A 17,522-nucleotide genomic window follows, 5' to 3' on the forward strand; every position below is an offset into this window, starting at 1 on the left:
TTTCCTGATACTGCAAGTAATACTCCTAATCTAAGCTCCGGTTCCATATCATTATTCCTTAAAGCTCCGTCTGCAATGTAGTTCACATTCTAAACTTCATTTCTTCTGCTCGTGACTTTCTTGCAAGTCAGCGGGCACTAGGACCCGGTGGAGCTGTGCCGTATCACTTCCACCGACTACCTCCTAATACTGGTCTCATTGGTCCCTGTGTTTCTAGCACCTTACTGCCACAATGCCCCTCTCCACTATCCCAATATAACGCGAGGGCATGTTTTAATTAATTTTTTCATGAAAGCGGTATCCTGCTACAGTCCCCATTCTACGTGCTCTCGGGACTGCCTACCCCCCTGGGGTCAGTGCTTGCAGTGTCCCCTCAAGTTCTGAGTGCTTATACACCAAGGCTCTACAGTAGTCGAATAGTCCCCAGTACTTGCCCAACCCCTCTTACGGTCTGGGGTTTGGGCATCTCTAAAATGGCCTTCTCCTTTCTACTGGGATCTTCCTTTACCCCTGTGTAATCTTAAAATAAAGTTAAAAATCCATAGTCTTTGCAATATGAAAATCCCCGAATCTTAAATTTGATGTGTAGTGAGTTTACAGAGAAGATACTGAAATCTCTACAAATTTGGAACACACAGAACAACATTTTTAAATGTAGGTACATTATGGCTGCCTCTAACAAAGGAGCACATGGACTCAGTCCACACCAAATGCCTGGTCTTCGCATTTCAATTTAGGTACCTTTGTTCTCTCCTTTTTTTAAGAGCAGCCAAGACTATGCCGAGTTCAAACTAATCATTTACAAATCCCAATTTATACATTTTGATTTTGCTTTTTGTTTACTTCCCGTGACTTGTGTTCTAAATAACTTCCACAATGTTAACCATTATTACTGATTTTCTAGCCCTTTCAAATACTTACCCCATTTTAAATCTCACTTTAACTGCCGTGTATACCTCCTAATTGATGGGAAACTTTGTTTTCCAAAACACAACATTTTAAAAACTAGGAATACCAGAGGAAGTTCACAAATTCTTATTAAACACACACACTCATTCATCCACCGAGATCTCCAGTCAAACAAAAGGAATTCAAAGCATTATACTTTCATTCATCTCAACCAACTGGACAATAAAAGTTTGAATTTGCACAGAAACACAATGTGTTTTTTCCCTTTTCCCTTCTTCAAAACTGTTAAGTAAATTTAAACAATCCTGAAGCCTCTTCTTTTCTTTTCCGATAGGGTTCTGAACTTTCCAAGTCTCTGGTTCCCCCTAGTGGCCATTCATCTGCCAACTCTTTTTCACTCATAAGACATATCTCCCAAGAACAAAATCCAACTTAGCCAATTCTGATTTTACGTAATTGAATTGTCTCCAGAACATTCCATCAGCAGTCCTAACTGAATTGTCTCGGTGACATTCCCTGAACCCGTTAAAGACCTTAACCAAATTAAAGTGTAATTTAATACAACCAATTTTAATTTTCAACCCACATGCACGGAACTGAACTATCACTGCAATATTCCCTCAGTTGCTAACTGAATTATCGCCCGATATTCCCTCAATTCACGTTTAACCCTCAGTCGTCCCTACATCGACTGAAATTAAGTTTTCTAATCCGCCAGACTGAGCTTTGATTTCGTCGAACGATCTTACCCAACCATAGGCGAGTGACCAAACCCTCTTCGGACTACGAGGCAGAGGAAAACCGACGTGGTCCTTTATAATCTACTCACAACGTGGGCCCATTTCCCCTCCGTCCAAGGCTGGTTTAATTCTGATTTTGCGAATAGTCGGGAATTCGCTCTTGTAATCCCACTCCCGACACCAAATGACGATATTGAGTTCTTTCTGCCCTCAGTCTGGTCTTAGTCAAACCCTGAGTTGGATTGTAGGTATTGATTTATTTTATTTCAAATAGCTTGCAAGCTTCACTCACTCTGATAAAAAGGCAGGAGGCTACATGTCTCTTGAAACTTCCAGAGCGAGTGAGACAAAGGGAGCACAGCATCTGGTTTCACACACATGGATTCAGCATCAAGTTTAACATACCCACGCCCAAATAAGGCAAGATGGCAATTGCAAATCTCCCATAGGCTTTCCCCACATTCCTTAACCTGGCCTGAGGCCCCTTTTCCCAGTATCCCCTGCAACAAAGAAATGATCCTAGTGGCTGCCCATCCCCCTCTTCATGCTTTGCAAAATCCCAATTACAGGCAATTACAGACTGCTACCCATTTTTTCCAGCCTAAGCTAGAGATGTTTAAAAGTCCGCTAACCTAACTCCTTATTCTACTGTAGTAAGATTTTACTCCTAACGTGGCCTAACTACCCATCATGCCTTTCTGTTCATTTCCTCACTGGCATACTCATTTAGGTTGGCCACTGAGTTCTTGAATATGGACCAGTCCAGTGATTCCAAGCAGTCGCGTAGGAATGCTTCCTTTGCCGTGGATCAGCATTGTACGACCTTCTTAACTGGATTATCCCGCTTAAGTTTCTGCTTGTATGCTGGGAGAAGGAGCACCGTCTTGTGGCCCGATCTTCCGAAGTACGATCAGGGGATGGATCAGTAGGCTCCTTTGATGTTTGTGTAGAAATGGTTAAGGATGTCGGGGCCCCTGTTGGGACAGGAGATGTGTTGCTGGACTTTTGGCAGTACACTCTTGAGGTTGGCCTGGTTGAAGTCCCCGGAGACGATGAACAGGCCTCCGGGTATTCTGTTTCATTGTTATTTATTGCTGTGTTCAATTCATCTAGCACCTTCTTCACTTCCACCTGGGGTGGGATGTAGACTGCCGTGATGATGGCAGAAGAGAATTCCCATGGAAGACGGTAAGGGCAGCAATACACAGTCAGGTATTCCAGGTCTGGGGAGCAGTAGTTTGCCACGGCCGCCACATCCGAGCACCAGGAGAAGTTGAGGCAACAAGCTCCTCCAGACCCAGAGTCCTCAACCGCTCCTATAACAAACGCTTCATTCCATGACTTATTCCTTTGAACCTCTTCTGGACCCCCTCCAAAGCCAGCACATCCTTCCTTAGGTACGGAGCCCAAAACTGCTCACAATATTCCAAATGGGGTCTGACCAGAGCCATAAATATGTCCCAGAAGTACATCCCCAATTTTGAATTCTGGCCCTCTCGACATAGATGCCAACATTGCATTTGCCTTCCTAACTGCAGCCTGAACCTGCACGTTAAAATTAAGAGATCCCTCTGTAACACTGAGTATTGCAATCTCTTCATTTAAATAGGATACTGCTTCTCTATTCCTCCTGCCAAAGTGACCATGTTCATATTTTCCCACATTACACTCTATTTGCAACTTTTTACCCACTCACTTAACATGTCTGTGCCTTTTTGGAGACTCCCTACAACCTATTGACAATTTACAAAATACCACAAACAGCAATGTGACGATGACCAGATGAAGACATGGAATATTTTGTATTCACTGAAGCAACAAATGGGATTCCGGTATCACACCTCAGTTGGAATTCTGCCACCACTGCAATTCACTTTTCCCACTAGCAACCCACCCCTGCCCATAGCTTTCCCAGGGCCTGCTGTGACTTCAATGGGAAATCCCATTGACAAGCAGCGGGAGTATAAGATCGCACTGCCAGCAAATGGGAAGCCATCGAGAAGCGCACGGATGGGGAACCGGAGAATACTGCCCCTCATTAAAAATGGCACCTCCAACAGAGCAGCACTCCCTCAGCACTGCACAAGAGAGCTGCCATGCATTTTGTTCTCCAGTCCTGAATGAGGACATGAGCCCAGAACCTTTCAATTCAGAGGCAAGAGTGTTACCCACTGAGCCCTGACTGACAGTGAGGTTGAAGAGGACCGGGAGGAGGATGTGAGGAGCTTCAAAAGCATCACAAACCAGGTGGGCCGAATGGCATGTTTCTTCCATGTCCATTCTTATGTAATTTCAATCAGTGGATTGTTATAGACCGGATTTGTTGATTTCACACCAAGGATTTGTTTGGCTGCAATGCTGAAAGTGAACTATTGTATTGCAAAATAATTTCAGCTGAGAGACCCTTAATAACTGAGGAGAGATCACAAAAAACACATCATAGAATTTACAGTGCAGAAGGAGGCCATTCGGCCCATCGAGTCTGCACCGGCCCTTACAAGAGCAACCCACTCAAGCCCATGTAGCTACCATTTCCCAGCAACCCCCACTTAACCTTTTTGGACACTAAGGGCAATTTAGCTTGGCCAATCCACCTAACCCGCATATCTTTGGACTGTGGGAGGAAACCGGAGCACCCGGTGGAAGCCCACGCACACACTGGGAGAACATGCAGACTCCGCACAGACAGTGACCCAGCCGGGAATCGAACCTGGGACCCTGGAGCTGTGAAGCAACTGTGCTAACCACTATGCTACCGTGCTGCCCAAAGATACACTGATAACCCAGCAAATCAGCAGTCCAACTGATCCCACATCAAGGACATGACACAGGTTGTTCAATCCAAATCTGGTTCATTTGACCTAAATCCAGAACCTTAAATTCCAGCCCAGTTACAGGGGGCTCTAACATCAGTGACAATATGCTCCAATCTTCAGAATAAATATGGTTTGGTCCTGAACAGCAGCAATATCAGCAGAATCATTGTCCCTCTCAAACGATAAGTCTCTGTCCCCTGCACACTCCCTCTTCCCTCTTGATGGTAACACTAATTCATCCCACTATACTGCTCCCGCTTTCCCCCAAGTTATCCTCCCCTGAAGGGGCTGATTCTCGAGTTCAGTTTCACACTCACCTATTGCCCTCCCCAATATGTCACCTGAAGTTAACACTGTTTTGCTCAGGGGGAGATCCCAATCAAATCCAGTGACTATGCACATGTACTATGTGTCAGGTGGAGTTACCGCGCCCCCACTCCTCCACTTTTCATCCCAGTCCCAGGAGTTTGGTGACAGCTCCGGATGATTAATGGCGGCCGGGGCACCCACAACCCCCCGCGCTGGGGAAACCGTTCTGTCCGCCGCACGGGCGGGTGGCCTGGGTGAGCGCATGTCCAACGGCAGGGAAGGATGCGCATGTGCAGTACAAAGCCCATCCCCTGACCTTCCTGCTGGGGTGTTAACCAATAGGAAGAGTTACAAGACCGGAAGGATTCTGCCCCTCCAATCAGAGCGCGGGCTTTGTGTGACTAAAGAATGAGTTTCACACAGACTGGAACGTCCTCCCGTCTCCAACATCTGTGAGTAAAACACTTTTTCAATTGGTGACTTGCAGCAACTGAAGAGAACAGAAGTCTATATAGTAACACATTTTTCGTCCAGTAATATAGACGTATATCTGTCTGGCAGCTGCATGAAGATTTTCAGGTCTCTGTCCAGGATAGGAAGCAGTGGGCAGGGATCTGTCAATCAGCACCTTCAGGAGAATTGGGAGGGTGAATATTAGATACAGCAGAGGGAAAGTGTGTGGGATGGAGATTTAGAGCTTTGAGGACTGAGAGAGAAAAGGATGTTCTATGGAAACTAGAATGGTCTGTTCTGAATTTCTATTCACAATTGATAGTGATAGCTTTGTAAACTTATTTTACAGGATATCAGAAGAGGAGAATTTGCAGACAGAAACTCAAATGAATTGTCACTTCAAGAGTCTCTCCATTAATCGGGGTCTGAATATCATTGGCCTTTGAATCTAGAAGGAGACATGTTTCTCTATCTTGTCTGCTTCAAAAGATTTAAAACATCAGTGTGACTGGAAAAGCACCAAGACACACACATACCCGAATGAGAGTGTTCCAGTGCACAGACTGTGGAAAGAGCTTTAACCGGTTACACAGATTGAAAACACGTTGCATCATTTACAACGGGGAGAGAATGTACCAGTGCTCTGTGTGCACATGATCGTCAAACTTGGAGAAACACAAGAACACCGCATCACGGAAAAACCATGGAAATGTGGGGACTGTGGAAAGGGATTCAGAGCGCAGTACGAGCTGGAAAGGCATAGACTCAGTCACACTGGAGAGATGCCATTCATCTGTTGTGAGTGTGGGAATGGATTCACTCGGTTAGCCCACCTGCAGACACATCAGAGAGTACACACCAGGGAGAGGCCATTCACCTGCTCTCAGTGTGGGATGGGATTCGCTCAGTTATCTCACCTGCTGCAGCACCATGTAACTCACACCAATGAGAGACCCTTTAAATGCTCTGACTGTGGGAGTAGTTTCAAAAGCTCTCGTGTACTGATGATCCACCAGCGCATTCACACTGAGGAGAGACTGTTCAGCTGCTCTCACTGCACAAAGAGGTTCAGAACATCATCCGACTTGATGAGCCACCAGTGAGTTCACACCGGGGAGAGGCCGTGCACCTGTCCTGACTGTGGGAAGAGATTCAGTGATTCATCTGCCCTGTTAATACACCAGCGAGTCCACACTGGAAAGAGGCCATTCACCTGCTCTGAGTGTGGGAAAGGATTCACTCAGTCATGCAACCTGCTGAGACACCAACAAATTCACAAGTGATGGCAGGGGTTAGATGCTGCTGTTAATCACATCCAGGACTGAATCATGTTCTTTCTGACACTTGGTGAAGTGGGAGGGTCGGAGGGTTTCTTTCTGCTGGACTGGCCAGTCTCACGACTCTGCTTCTAGTGGGCTGATGCTCTTTGAGCCTGGGAGAGCACATTTCCACTGAAATGATCCACAAAAGTTGATGAAGGACTTTTATTTTATCCTGGATAGCAAATAATGTTTTTCCTACCACTACAAGTAGATCTAAAATAAATACATTTGTCTCTGCTCCATTGAGTCTACAGCACAGGGCCAGGCCAGACGGCCCAATTGGTCTCTGTCAGTATTTATGCTCCAAATGAGCCTCCACCCACCCCTCTTCATCTCCCTCCATCAGCATCTCCTTCTATTCCTTTCTCCCTCATGTATGTATCTACCTTCCCCGTCAATGTATTAATACTGTTCACCTCAACCACTCACTGTGGGAGTGAGTTCCACATTCTCACCACTCGCTGGGTAAAGAGGTTTCTCATGAAATCCCTATTGGATTATTGAACCCCTTCATAATCTTAAAGACTTCCATCCCGTCACCTTTTAGTCTTTCCTGAGGGTGAAATGTTCTCAGTTCTTGTATTAATCTTGTGAATCTTTGTTGCACCTTCTCCAGTGCCTCGATTTCCTTTTTCTAAATGGCGATCACAAATATCGACAGTGCTCCCAGTGTAGTCTAACCCTGGTTCTAAACAAGTTGAACATAACCTCCCTGCTTTTCAATTCTATCCTTCCAGAATGGAATCCTATATATGGGCTCCACACCTTAGGAAAGATGTGACATTCTCAGAGAGGATGCAGAGGAGATTTATGAGAATGGACCAGGGATGAGGGACTTCAGTTAGTTAGAGAGACTGGAGCAGCTGAAATTGTTAGTTGAGAGTCATGAGGGCACAGAAGGAGACCATACAGCCCATCGATTCCCTGTTGGCTCTGGAGCAAACCAGTCAGTCCCAGTGCCCTGTTCTAACCCTGTAGCCCTGCAATTTAGTTCCCTTAAATATCAATCCAATTTCTGTTTAAAATCCTCCATTGTCTTCATTTCCACCCACCTCACAGGCAGCGAGTTCCAGATCATTACCATTCGCTGCATTACAATATTCTCCCTCACGTGTCTCCCCCCCACATCTCTTAACCAAATCCTGAAATATGTTATCCCCTTCATCCTTGTCCCACCAGCTAATGGGAACAACTTTTCTTTATCCATCTTACCTAAACCTGTCATAGTCTTGACCACCTCTATCAAATCTCCCCTCGACCTCCTTTGCTCCAAGGTGAACAATCCCAAGCTGACATGAACAAACAAACAGAATATGTTAATACCTGGGATCAGATGGGAATGTATAATTTCTGTTTGAAAGATACTGGGAATATTGTCCTGGACAATAAATGATTGGAATACTTTACCTTGGGTTTGGTTGAATGGAATATATCAATCTGGTATCCTCCGACGTTCTAGTGAAAGAATGTTCTAATGTGTAGACGAGATGAATAAATTGATCACTTTCTCTTGGAAATATTTACATCCTGGCCCATGAAATTTGTTTCAAAGAAATCCACATTTGAAAGCCTGGCCATAACATGAAATATCAGGATCATAACAGGGGAGATAAGAAAGACAGACATTCACTTTGATATTTTCATCAGCGCATCTGAGAGTTAAGAATATGTGACATGATTTTGGGATACCGGTGTGGGTGTGCCGATGTGATTTGTTACATGTGAAAAATAACAAGCCTAAATTCATGGTGAAATGGACTGAAGACCGGGTCCCAAACACACACAGCTACTGGAGACACAGCAGGAGATGAAATGGTTAATGTGGCCAGGGGATTGAGACACTATTGTGACATCATCAAGACATTGACACACTCCAGAGAGAAACCGACTTTAAAACAATCAGAATAGAATTAAACACACTGGACACGGGCAAAGTGGGAGTGAAATTAAAGCGATAATGGGACAATGAAGGGCTTGGGAGAAATAATACTGAGTAAGAACTGTCCACAAAGAGAGAGCTGGAGAATCTTTTCCATCCATGCTTGACCTGTTCCTTGAAGCATCTGTCCTAATGTACCAGGAACCGAGAACTCACGGCGCTCCTTCAGGAGAAGAGAAGATGGAGTAGATGTTACCCCAGGCGGAGCCAGAACAGAAATGGAAAATAATGAATGGACATTGAGTAAGGGGTCAGAAAGACTCCCCGCCCCCGTCCCCCCCCCCATCCTCTAGGTGTGGACTGTAAGATTCCTAGGGGACTCCCTACTTCAGGTTTTCTTGCTAATTAGCGAACATTAAATTAAATTCTGTGGATTTATTTTGAATTTGATTGTTACACTTCTCCTGTTTTTATTCCTGTTGTGATTACGCTCTGGGTAAGGATGGTTGACAGGTGACAGGATGGGAAATTGTGGTTTGGGTCTTCACTGACCAAATGTTTTATTGATCTGAAATGTGTAAAAGGGACCAAACTTCAGCAGAAATCAAGCAGAGCTGAGAACAGACAACTTGCAGTGTGGGAACAGGACGATAAACAACTCCCAGAGGACAGAGAAAACAAGAGAGCCTGGAATCCTAGACCACACCCTGGGTGTCAAGGCCACCATGTTTTCACTGCTTGGCATGGGAATGCTGACTCCCTGTACCGGGGACGGATCGTGAGGAAGCCAATTGTTTGAGAGTTTGACATGGCTTGGGCGGGTACAGATGTTTCAATGACAGGCTTTTTAATTGGTCCATGTGTAAGGAATCTTTTTTAAATCCTTGTCTGATCCATGTGTCCCTTTTTAATACTGTCTTGCGGTTGCTGCACCATTGCAGATTCTGGGTTTGACCTACAGACTTTGGAAACCCCCAGCTGCAAGTTGTTAGTTGAACTGGCCAAAGGGATTCCCCTCTGTGCTGTGTGGTAGGGTCCCGTGATGTCATTTTGATTGACTTGGCTAGCAGTCAATCAGTTCAGATTTACCCCATTCTTCATTGTGATTGGTGGAACCCTTCAGAAACTTCTGAAGGGAAGTCCAGAAGACGCAATCTCCATTTTATTTCACTTCTATTTAGACCTAGAAGGCAGCACACAGCAAGTCTGGACTCTCCCTATTACCTCTTTACCTGGCGATTTAAAATGCTTCCAGCCAGCCTGTGACAGTTCCAATGGCAGCTAAAGCAGATCTCTCTCAGCTGAGGACTTGTGACCAAATACCTTCCTCTTTCTGCACAACCTGGCAGCTGTTGCCAAATTGTCATCTCTGTTCTGATTAGGCAACTGTGAGGCCAGAGCTCTGAGTTTTCTCTCACCTGTTGGACTCCTCCTGAAGGTTCAGGATAAAGAGAGGGGCCATTGAAAATCCATTTAAAACTCTCATGTTGAGAACCTCAGTGAGGTTGGTCGTCTGTATGGTGGTCCATCAATGACCCTGACTCCACCACTCCCTGGTGAAGAGAGATTCACAGACCCATAGACCTCAGGGGAAAGAAATATCCTCATCTGCGTCTTCAATGGGAAATCCTTTTTATTTTGCCACAAGGGGAAATATCCTCTCCACATTCTCTCTGTCCGTTCCACTCAGAATTTCACTTGTTTCAATAAGATCATCTCTCATTCTTCTAAACTGCAAGAGATACAGTCCCAACTTGTCAAACCTTTCCTCAGAGGATAACTCCCTCATTCCAGGAATCCGGGGAACCAACCTCCTCTGAACTGCTTCTAATGCAATTATCTCATTTCTGAAATAAGGAGACCCAAACTGTACACAGTGCTCCAAATATAGTCTCACCAAGGCCCTGTGCAACTGCAGCAAAATATCCCTACATTTATATTCCAGTCTCATTGCAACAAACAACAATATTCCATTTACCTTCCTAATCACCTGCTTTACCTGCAAACTAACTTCTTGAGGTTCCTGTATCAGGACGTCCAGATCCCTCTGTACCTCACAGTTCTGCAATCTCTCTCCAATTAAATAATGTTCTGTTTTATTTAACCCTTTTTGCCAAAGTGGACAAGTTCACATTTTCCCACGTTATGCTCCGTCTGTCAATGTGTTCCCACTCACTTAATCTGTTTGTTGTCCTTTGCAGACTCCTTAAATCCACTTCACAAATTACTTTCCTACCTGTCTTTGTGTCATCATCAAATTTAGCTGCCATACATTCAATCCCAGCATCCAACTCATTAATGTGGACTGTAAATAGTTGAGGGCCCAGCACTGATCCTTGTGACACTCAACTTGTCACATCTTACCAACCCAAACGGAACCCATTTATACCCCCTCTCTGCTTAGTGTTAGCTAACCAACCTTCTATTCATGCTGATATGTTGCTCCGCACATCCCCGTCCCACCACCATGAGCTCTTATTATGTGTAATAACCTTTGATGTGGCACCCTGGGGAATTCCTTCTGGAAACCTAGATAAACCACATCAACAGGTTCCCCTTTATTGACATCCCATGTTATTTCCTGAAAAAGACTCGATAAATTAGACAATCCTGATTGACTCTCTGAACCATATTTTCAAACATTGTGTCAAAAGAAAAAGAAAATCTCCTCTCCCCCTCTGGCTCCTTTACCAATTAGCTTAAGAGAGACTCACCTTCAGTTAAAGAGCCTGTCAACCTCTTTCATCCACTTTCCCTGAATTGAATGAATTTAAGCAGAAAAATACCAACAAAAATCAAATATTTTCAATGAAACAAGTTTATGAATGAAATAGAACATGGTTTTATTAAAAAATATCAGAACATTACTTACGGATCAAAGACAACCAGAGTAAAAGAGTAACCACGAAAGGATGTTCACAATATTCGGGACCCAAATGTTTCTCTTTGGTTCCTCTGTCGCCTATTCCCGTGACTCCCCACTTTGAACACAGGAGCACAAAACCCCGGGTTCAAGACACCATCAGCCCTGATCATCCCCATCCCTTGATTTCCCAATCAGTCCTTTATTAGTGTGACACCCATGGCAGATTCCCAACTGGGGCACAGGCCCTGTTATTCTCAGCTGAATTCAGCCCTCAGCTCAGTTGCCTCGCTGTCATTGACACGATCAATAACGAGACAGAAAGGTGCCCGAGGCTCAAATAGGAAGAGAAAACTTGTGGATTAGAATCTCTGTAAAGATCAGTAACTTCAAAACAAAAATCAAATCCCCAGTCAACAAATTAAAGGATCACATGACAGGACATAAGGTTTTATAACTTTTACTGCAACAAACAAACTAGAAGCAACATTAACTAAACATTATTTTTGTCGGAAACCAACACTGTAAAGGTATCAGTCCAAAGTGATTATTCATTCCCGAGGGTTCAGTTCTTTTATTTTCCCAATCTGGCAGCCATTAACTGTAGAACTGTCTTTCACAGTGAAAGATTGGCGAGCTACCAGTAAACTGAGACTAAGCATGAATAGTTCATTTTCTGGTTGGCAAGATGTAACGAGTGGTGTGTCACAGGGATCAGTGCTGGGGCGTCAATCTTCTACAATTTATATCAATGACTTGGATGATGGGACTGGAGATATGGTTGTTAAGTTTGCTGATGATGCAGGCAAAAAGGAAAAGGAGGTGGTGTTGCACTGATAATAAGGTACATTAATAAGGGAGGATCTCAGATCAGGAACACAAAATGTGGAATCTGTTTGGGTGGAGTTAAGAAACAGCATGGGACGGGTTTGGTGCCAGAGGCACAGTGCTGCCTATTTACCCTGGCCACCCTGAGGAGGTTGTACAGTTTTTTACAGCACTGTTGGGCCTGTCCGGACGGTGTTGCTCACGGAGATTACTGCCTCTGTCACCTGCGCCAAGGCGCGGCGAACGGAGGCAGCTGGTAGCCTCCTTCCCGGGCTGCGGTACACGGTTGCCTGCCTCTCCTCCATGGTGTCCAGCAAGGTCTCAAGCTCGGTGTCCATAAAGCGGGCTGCCACTCTCCTCATTGCCATCTTGTTGGCTGGGATGGTGTGTATGTGGAGTGAAGTGTGTTTATGCAGCTTGTCAGCCTCCTGAGTGTCAATCGTGAATCCGGCAAATCCCAGACCATTTCTCATTGGAATGGATTGTGTTCCATGTGGTGCCGGTCCTGGCCCCTCAACAGTCGTTGAATGGGACCAGGTGCGGCATCAGTTTTGATATCGTAGAACTCGCGAATCCTGCCCCGGCATCAACGCTCAGTCTCAGGAGTGGAGAATTCGACTTCCGGGTGTGGCTATGCAGAGCTAGGTCGCATATTCGGTAGCTCCCGCTTGGATCGGACTTTTGGGCTCTTTTGCAGGGCCCCCACGGCATTTGTTTGACATTTCCCGGTGTGGCAAGAAGACTGCAGCATTCCCCTGATAGTGTCCCCCAGGAATGTTATGTCTTTTGGCTACCAGACCCGGCAGAAACAGTAAAAGATTTGGCTTTGGCTGCAGGTTGAGACAAAAGCCTCTTCCAGCATGCAGGCGGGGGAAGGGCAAGCTTAAAGCTGCAATCTGACTTGACTCTATCAAAGGTGAATTCTAGCAGCAGAGGGAACAACTGTGAAAAGATCTACCAAGGCCATTGAAGAAGCAGGGACGAGGCTTCCGGTGGCAGCCATGGAGGAGTAGGTCGTGCATTCGGCAGCTCCCGTCTGGAACTGACTCTCAGACCTTTTTCAGGAGTTTCCATAGACTTTTTAAACGGACCAGAAGTGTAACGGCCAAAGGAGCGGCACTGGAGCAACGGGAGAAGCGAGGGAAAGAAAACAAAATGGCGGCGGCCAGGAACAAAGGGGAGCTGCAGGAGTTCATCAAGCGCTGCTTTGAGGAGCAGCGCGAGGAGATGCGCAAGGAGATGTTGGCGCCTATGCTTTCGGCAATTGAAGGACTCGGGATCACCCAGAAGGTCCACGAAGCTAAGATCCAGGAGGTACAGAAAAGAGTCAGTCAGAACGAGGACGAGCTTGTGGGCCTGGCGGTGAGAGTGGAGCAGAACGAGGCGCTACACAAGAGGTGGGCGGGAAGACCCGAAGACCTGGAGAACAGGTCGAGGAGAAAGAATCTGCGAATCCTGGGTCTCCCTGAGGGAGTGGAGGGGGCTGATGCCGGGGCACACGCGAGCACGATGCTCGAGGCGATGATGAGCACGAAGGCCCCTTCGAGGCCGCTGGAGTTGGACGGGACACATCGGGTGCTGGCGAAGAAGCCCCAGGCAAATGAGCCGCCAAGGGCGATGGTGGTGAGGTTCCACCGGTTCACGGACAGAGAGTGGGTCCTGAGATGGGCCAAGAAGGAGCGGAGCAGTAAGTGGGACAATGCAGAGATCCGAATATACCCGGACTGGAGCACGGAGGTTGCAAAGCGGAGAGCGGGTTTCAACCGGGCCAAAGCGGCGTTGTCCTGGAAAGAAGTGAAATTCGGAATGCTGCAGCCAGCGCGACTGTGGGTCACATACAAGGGCCAACACTATTACTTCGAAACGCCTGAAGAGGCGTGGACCTTTGTACGAGCCGAAAAGTTGGACTCTAACTGAGGGTCTGTGAGGGTAGGGGGGATGTTTGAGGTTTGATGTGTGATGGTTGTTGTACATAGGGGGTCAATCACGCGCAGGAAATGTTACATGGGCTGGGGGAGAGAGACAAGGCCGTGACAGGAGCTGCGCCAGAGGGGGCGGAGCGGGCTTTGGGAAGCGAGGGGTGTTTTCCCGCGCGCGGGAAGAAAGGCGGGGAGGGGAACGAAGGAATGCATATGGATTGGGAGACTCCCACGCGGGCAGGTCAATGGGACGGCGGGGGAAGCCGGGGTCAGCATGCATCAGCTGACTTACGGGAGTGACATGGGGGGAGCAAAAAAGCTAGACAGGGGTCTAGCGGGGGGGAGGGGGGGGGGGGAAAAGGGTTGCTGCTGCACTGGCCAAAAGTGAATGAGACACAGAAGAGGTGGTCGGGACGGGGGTCCCCCCTCTGGAGGACTGGAGGGTGAGAGGGAGGCGTGGACACGGGACTGGCCCAGAAAAGGAGATGGCTAGTCGGCGGAGCATGGGGGGGGGGGGGGGGGGGGGGGGGCGTGAGAGCCCCTCCAATCCGGCTGATAACGTGGAATGTGAGGGGCCTAAATGGGCCGGTGAAGAGGGCTCGAGTGTTCGCACACTTAAAGGGACTGAAGGCGGATGTGGCCATGCTCCAAGAGACACATCTGAAGGTGGCGGACCAGGTCAGGTTAAGAAAGGGATGGGTAGGACAGGTATTCCACTCGGGACTGGACGTGAAGAATAGAGGGGTGGCAATATTGGTGGGAAAGCGGGTGTCATTTGAGGCCAAGATAATTGCAGCGGACAATTGAGGGCGATATGTAATGGTGAGCGGTAGGCTGCAAGGGACGTGGGTGGTGTTGGTAAACGTATACGCCCCGAACTGGGATGACGCAGGATTCATGAAGCGCATGTTGGGGCGCATTCCGGACCTGGAGATAGGAGGCCTGATAATTGGAGGGGACTTCAATACAGTGTTGGATCCAGCACTAGACAGCTCCAAATCAAGAACTGGAAAGAGGCCGGCGGCGGCCAAGGTACTTAGGGGGTTTATGGATCAGATGGGGGGAGTGGACCCATGGCGGTTTGCAAGGCCGCAGGCCAGGGAATTTTCTTTCTTCTCCCATGTACACAAAGCCTACTCCCGGATAGATTTCTTTGTTCTGGGTAGGGCGCTCATCCCGAGGGTGGAGGGGACGGAGCATTCGGCTATAGCTGTTTCGGACCATGCCCCACACTGGGTGGAACTGGAGCTTGGAGAGGAGAGGGACCAACGCCCGTTGTGGCGGCTGGATGTGGGACTGCTGGCGGACGAGGTGGTGTGTGGGAAGGTGAGGGGGTGTATCGAAAGGTACTTGGAGGCCAACGACAACGGGGAGGTGCGGGTGGGGGTGGTATGGGAGGCGTTGAAGGCGGTGATCAGGGGAGAGCTAATTTCCATTAGGGCTCATAGGGAGAAGACAGAGGGTATGGAAAGGGAGAGGTTAGTGGGGGAGATTTTGAGAGTGGACAGGAGATACGCAGAGGCCCCGGAGGAGAGATTACTTGGGGAAAGACGACGGCTCCAGGCGGAGTTTGACCTGTTGACCACAGGGAAGGCGGAGACACAGTGGAGGAAAGCGCAGGGGGCGACCTACGAGTATGGGGAAAAGGCTAGTCGGATGCTGGCACACCAGCTCCGTAAGAGGATGGTAGCGAGGGAAATAGGGGCAGTCAAAGATGGAAGGGGAGCCACGGTTCGGAGTGCGACGAAAATAAACGAGGTATTCAAGGCCTTTTATGAAGAGCTGTACAGATCCCAGCCCCCAGCGGGGGAAGAGGGGATGAGACGATTCCTAGATCAGCTGAGATTCCCGAGGGTGGAGGAGCAAGAGGTGGCTGGTTTGGGGGCACCAAATGGGTTGGAGGAGCTGAGCAAGGGTTTGGGGAGCATGCAGGCGGGGAAGGCCACGGGACCGGACGGATTCCCGGTGGAGTTCGACAGGAAGTACGCAGACCTGTTGGCCCCGCTACTGGTGAGGACCTTTAATGAGGCAAGAGAGGAGGGGACCCTGCCCCCGACAATGTCGGAAGCGACAATTTCTCTGATCCTAAAGCGGGACAAGGACCCACTGCAATGTGGATCGTACAGGCCGATCTCGCTCCTCAATGTGGATGCAAAGTTGCTGGCAAAAGTGCTGGCCACGAATATCGAGGACTGTGTCCCGGGGGTAATCCATGAGAACCAGACGGGATTTGTAAAGGGCAGGCAACTAAACACCAATGTGCGGCGGCTATTAAACGTGATAATGATGCCATCGGAGGAGGGAGAGGCGGAGATAGTGGCAGCTATGGACGAGGAGAAGGCCTTTGACCGAGTAGAGTGGGAGTACCTCTGGGAGGTGCTGCGCAGGTTTGGGTTCGGGGTAGGGTTTATCAATTGGGTTAAGCTCCTTTACAGAGCCCCGATGGCAAGTGTAGTGACAAACCGGCGGAGGTCGGCGTACTTTCGACTGTACCGAGGGACGAGGCAGGGGTGCCCCCTGTCCCCCCTGTTGTTCGCATTGGCGAGCGAACCATTGGCCATGTCATTGAGGGAGTCTAATAAATGGAAGGGGGTGGTCCGAGGGGAAGAAGAGCATCGGGTGTCACTATATGCGGATGACCTGTTGCTGTACGTAGCGGATCCAATGGAGGGGATGGTGGAGGTCATGCAGACTCTAAGGGAGTTTGGGGAGTTTTCGGGCTATAAGCTCAATGTAGGGAAGAGTGAGCTCTTTGTATTACAGGCAGGGGACCAAGAAAGAGGGATAGGGGACCTACCGCTGAGGAGGGCGGAGGGGAGCTTTCGGTATCTGGGGATCCAGATAGCCAGGAGTTGGGGGACCCTACATAAACTGAATCTGACGAGGTTGGCGGAGAAAATGGAGGAGGAATTCAAAAGATGGGACATGTTACCGCTCTCGCTGGCGGGTAGAGTGCAGTCGGTCAAAATGGTGGTCCTTCCGAGGTTTCTGTTTGTATTTCAGTGCCTTCCCATCGTGATCACCAAGGCCTTTTTTAAGAGAGTAGGCAGGAGTATTATGGGGTTTGTGTGGGCGAATAAGACCCCAAGAGTAAGGAGGGGGTTCCTGGAATGCAGTACGGACCGAGGAGGGTTGGCGCTGCCAAATCTGGGGAGCTACTACTGGGCAGCAAATGTGGCGATGATCCGCGAGTGGGTTATGGAGGGAGAGGGGGCGGCATGGAAGAGGATGGAGATGACGTCCTGTAAAGGAACGAGCCTGGGGGCGTTGGTGACGGCACCGCTGCCGCTCTCGCCGACAAAGTATACCACGAGCCCGGTGGTGGCGGCAACGCTAAGGATCTGGGGCCAGTGGAGACGGCACCGGGGTGCAATGGGAGCATCGGTGTGGTCCCCGAGCATGGGTAACCACCGGTTTGTCCCGGGGAAGATGGACGGGGGGTTCCAGAGCTGGCATCGGACGGGGATTGGAAGAATGGGGGACC

General features: G+C 48.3%; 1 long non-coding RNA gene across 1 annotated transcript; it reads left to right on the forward strand.

Moving 5' to 3' along the window:
• Positions 1-2,957: 2,957 nt before the first annotated feature.
• Positions 2,958-7,955, forward strand: LOC140422122 (uncharacterized). The gene is made up of 2 exons (XR_011947270.1): positions 2,958-3,896; positions 5,577-7,955. It is a non-coding gene; the product is annotated as an uncharacterized lncRNA (long non-coding RNA).
• Positions 7,956-17,522: the final 9,567 nt, after the last annotated feature.

The sequence above is a fragment of the Scyliorhinus torazame genome, chromosome 5 (assembly GCF_047496885.1).
Source record: "Scyliorhinus torazame isolate Kashiwa2021f chromosome 5, sScyTor2.1, whole genome shotgun sequence".
Classification (NCBI taxonomy): domain Eukaryota; kingdom Metazoa; phylum Chordata; class Chondrichthyes; order Carcharhiniformes; family Scyliorhinidae; genus Scyliorhinus; species Scyliorhinus torazame.